The sequence below is a fragment of the Bacillus rossius genome, chromosome 17 (genome assembly GCF_032445375.1).
Source record: "Bacillus rossius redtenbacheri isolate Brsri chromosome 17, Brsri_v3, whole genome shotgun sequence".
Lineage (NCBI taxonomy): Eukaryota > Metazoa > Arthropoda > Insecta > Phasmatodea > Bacillidae > Bacillus > Bacillus rossius.
In genome coordinates, this window is record NC_086344.1 from 687,399 (window position 1) to 692,230 (window position 4,832).

The following is a 4,832-nucleotide window of genomic DNA, read 5'->3' on the forward strand; positions in this document are numbered from 1 at the left end:
GGTACTGCAGCTAATAATATATAAACACAAAACCACCTAGACGTTTATGGGTTGAACAAAAATTACCTTATTCACAGTTAGTATGTATTGTCTACTCATATCTCATCTACGGTTCACGTGCATGAAGGATTAAAAAAGAATGATATTTTTTTGTATGGCATTTCTGGTTTTGTAATAATTTAACACTTAGAAGTATGTTAACATAAGTCAAGATAGCCAGACATTTGCCATCTGAGTCGAGAAAATGGTTTGATGCATTGAGAGAACTCACAGAAAACGTTTTTTGAAACATCTGTCGAACAAGTGGAAGAAAAGATTAGATTATTAAACGAAAAAAAAAATGGTCTTTAGAAAAAAGAGTAGGATAATGCCATGTGCTAGCAATAAACATTTTAACTTCATTCGCATAAATAATATACGTTGTTAAATACGAGTAAATGTGTGGATTAATTTTTGTGGCATGCTGTGCTATCACAAGATGGTCCTCAAAATAAGCTATTATATTATACTCGAGGCAAAAAAAAAGCTATAATCTCGTTTCGTTAGATCGTACCTCTATTCTCAAAGTTTACTCCATAGGAAAAAAAATACTTAGTACTTACTGTGGTACTCAGCTACTCACGAATGCATACAGATTTTAAACTGTCCAAGTTTTATTTTAAGAATCACTTAAAAAAAAATGTAACACATTGCCAAGACTTAACTAAATTGTTCACAACTGGTCGTCCAATACTAATTTATTTAACTGATACTGTGTCGATATGATTGCAAATATTGTCTATAGAGAGACTGAATTAATATCCGGAAAATCATGTTCTGTTGAGAGATCGTTTTACCCTGACATAAAATAAAATTACGATATCATATTGTTAATATAACTGACATAAACTTTCCAAGTAAAACGATACGCACAGATAACGTTTAAAGTCATTGTTTATAACCTTTAGTTGCTTATTTATTTTAGAGCTGTAGATTTGAAAAGTTATACACTAAATAATAGTATGTAGAGCTCGATGGCGCTGTATTATTATATTACAGCAAAACAGCACAAGTTAGGCCAATTTAAATTTTTTTTTTTTTTTTTTTTTAGTTTTCCAACGAATAATTTAAAAGTTCTCCAACTTTTGTTAATAAATAATATTGGCTTCGCCCGGGATCGAACCGGAGACCTTCTGCGTGTAAAGCAGACGTGATAACCATTACACTACGAAACCACTAATATCGACTTGTGCATAATTTGGTAAGAGATTTTCTTGTGAAATACCCAACGTTATTGTGTTCTATAAAGTTTTGGAGTTAACGTATTTCCAAGAAGGTTCCACAATAACCAGCCGCCGTGACCACTTGGTGAACAGTTGAATGCTAACTTTTTTTCGATTGTTTCGCGAAAGAGCGACAAAGTTTCCCTGGTGGCTGGCGAAAACAACTGTACTGCTATCTATTCTGTTTCAGAATCTTTTACCGCGACAAAAACGTACAACTTACAACAACATAAACTTTTGTGACGTGTAGTCAATTTTGAGCAGAATTCTTGTATTCTAGCGAGAAGAACTGAAAAGAGAATTTAGAAACAAACTATAGATGTTTCCAAAAACGCCTCTACATCCGTTAGCAAGTGCAGTCACGTGAAATGGAAGCATTTATAGGGGATTGACGAATTACGAATTATTTTACTGCCAACACCACCTATTGACAGTTGGTTTTACTATTGTGCTCGCAGCCATTTTCAGTCGAGATTCAGGTAAAAGGAAAAGGACCACTTGTAAAGAAAATAACAAAAATTTATGTAAGGTGGGTGCTATAAATTGGTTAGTGATCAAAATATAAGTTTAGATTATGAATTCGGAAGTATTAAATATCGTTGTAATGGAAATTAAAAACTCTTATAAGTTTAAGTTCGCCTTTAGGAAAGTTTTTTACTAACTTATTTTTATAATTTTTAGTTACCTTATAGTATAAACTATTTACGTTTTAAACAAACCTTATGCCCTATCTATAGAGTAATATAGGGTGGTATTCTAAACAGGAGTGAAATGTAATTCGAATTCTATCGACGCTAACATATCCTGTTAGTACCTGAGACAGGGTTTAAGGTGTGGTGTCAGCCGCCATATTGGATTGTAACGTGACGGAGGCCATTTTGAATGAACGTGACCTTTGCCTTTGACCTTTAAAAATTTGTCAGAATTTTGTTAAAAGTGTATCAAAAATTTCCCTCAATTCGCCAAAATCTTCCAAACTTTCCTGTTATTTTGAAGAAAAAAAAATACCTTCAAAAAATTTCAAAAAATTTGAAAAATAAAAATTTCCCTATTTCGATGGAACAATTCCCGTTTAAAAGGAAAAATTTCCTTACTTGGTCCTCAAAAAATGTAAACGGCTTGAAAAGTCCGCAAAGCGGCTTAAAGTCCGCATCTACAAGCCGCCATAATGCGCTTACGTCATGACCTTGACACTAAGGATTTCATGGCCACCATTTTGAATTATGACATCATCGTTGCAATTTTCTTTACGGCCGCCATTGTGAAAATTATTATTTTTATGCTAGGAATTCGGGAAATACTTATAAAATAATTAAAAAAAAATTAATAAAATGTTTGATAAAATAATTCCGCCGATTTGGATTATGACGTCTCGGCCACCATTTTGAAAATTCAAATAATCAACTTAGATATTCGGGAAAAACTTAAAACCTATAACAAATTAATTAAGCAAATTTTAATAAAATTTTAAAATAAAATCACTAACGTTATGGAGTCTTTGGTTCAATCCCGGTGAGGGCAAAAAAATGGCTAACGATCCTTCCTCCACAGAAGCCACCGACCGACAGACCTCCCAACATTGATTCCAGTGTATATAATACGTCCGCCATCTTGTTTTCGTCTGTGAGAGTGCGTTGCTGCCCTGTTAATGTAATTTTTACCCGCTAGAGTGCATTAATTATTTATTTCCAGGGCGTCTGTCATCTTGTAGGCAACTTGGCCGCCATCTGGAAATCTGTATTTATTAAGATAGAAATTAGAGAAAAATTCCAAAATTCATCATAAAAATAACTTGATCAAATAACTATTGATTCGAACGACTGTTGTTCTTGGTTCAAACCATGATAAATACCAAACATATAATTTAATTAATATTACCAAAATAAATAACATGTAGGAAAAAAACATAAGATTGATAAAAAATAATAATTTATTACATATTTTCTGCTCAACTTGAGGAAAACTTGTGAAAGTTAGCGATCTAATAAACATTTAGTTCTGCATTGGCTTGAACTGACTGATTTTCAGCTCTAAACGGTTTACTGAAGACAAAGACCAACCAGATTATTTCCCTACATAGTTTTTTTTTTCATCCCAAAAGATTTTCTCAATACTTCACATCGTCGAGATTGTGAATTTGAGTATTCTCTGCCTTGCATACGCATTTCATCACTTTGTCCTCGAACGGAAATGGTTTGCCATACACATACACAGTCCAGCCGCGAGTTATATTTCAAAGATCCGTACTTTGCTATTTCAGTTGAAAGTTGATTTAATGTGTTCTGATCAAGAAAAGTAATAACGTACTTTTGACTCACAAAATGTATTTGGATAATAGTAGTCTTTTGACGTCCCACGAAATGCAGAGTTCTACTTCGGGAAGACGTCACCCACTCATTGGGCGCTGTCTGGTGAGAGACGACCCAACGCAGCATCCCGTGATTGGATACAGATTTGGTTGAGTGTTTCTCATTGGCCAGAATTTCCTCCAGTTGATTTGTCAGCCAACAGCAGGGGCAGCAGTAGGTATGGTATAATTTTTTTAATTTCATCCTAACGCGAAATGAATCCGCGAATTTTTCCGGTCTCCACCTGTCCATAGTTATTTGTCCCTAATGTTGCGGTCTAGTTGTGTGCATTGCCTAAGGTAGGTGCAGGCATTTTTTCGCGAATAAATCTGAACGCCCATTAGACTGCAACAAGGTACATCTACACCAGCGGGTTCTTCCTTGTGATTGGCGGCCGTCTTATTTGACCGAGCCACTCAGGACGCGTTTGCTTCCGCACTGACTCACTGTTGTCGGTGTTGTAACAATCAATAGGACCATGCATTATTCGCGAAAAGATTTCGAGACTAGCTGAAAGTTAAGACACTGTAGCATCGTCTGTGTTTCGTGATTGGATGAGTTTCTTTCAGGTACATGACGATTGTTAAAACACCAATAACAGTAATTCGTCGCGGAAACAAATGCGTCCGGAGTGGCTCAGCCAAATAAGGCAACTACTTCTCTCGCAGACGGCCGCCAATCACAAGGAAGAAACCGCTGGTGCGCGAATACCTTGTTACAGTCTAGTAGGCGTTCAGCTTTACTCGCGAAAAATGCCTGGCCCTAACAATCGATATTGACCTGAAAGAAACTCTCCCAATCACGAAACACAGACGATGCTACAGTGTCTTAACTTTCAGCTAGTCTCGGAATCTTTTCGCGAAATATGCATGCTCCAAGCCCAGTGGTCGGCAGATTTTCCAGTGACATGAGCCAAATATTAAGTAAACAGATTCTCCAATTTTTTTTTAGGGAACCGCAACATGTAATTTAAAAACGATAAAAAGAGACGAGATGAAATCAATGTATTTTATTCAAAAATTCAACATGAAGTCTTAAAAAAAAGGCTACTTAGATAAACAAAACACGTAATAGTAACAATAATTGTGATAAGACATCAGTAGAGCGTACTGATAAAACAAGAAAACCTAAATTTATATTAATTAATTATTACAATAAAAAGAGCACCTGGGTGGGTGCGATGGAAGCTGTGCCTCAGATTTTGTTCGGGTTTTTTTTTGTG

The 4,832-nt window shown here is 35.4% G+C and overlaps 1 non-coding gene across 1 annotated transcript; it reads right to left on the reverse strand.

Moving 5' to 3' along the window:
- Positions 1-1,141: 1,141 nt before the first annotated feature.
- Positions 1,142-1,214, reverse strand: Trnav-uac (transfer RNA valine (anticodon UAC)). Its single transcript has one exon. It is a non-coding gene; the product is annotated as a tRNA-Val (tRNA).
- Between the last annotated feature and the right edge of the window lie 3,618 nt (positions 1,215-4,832).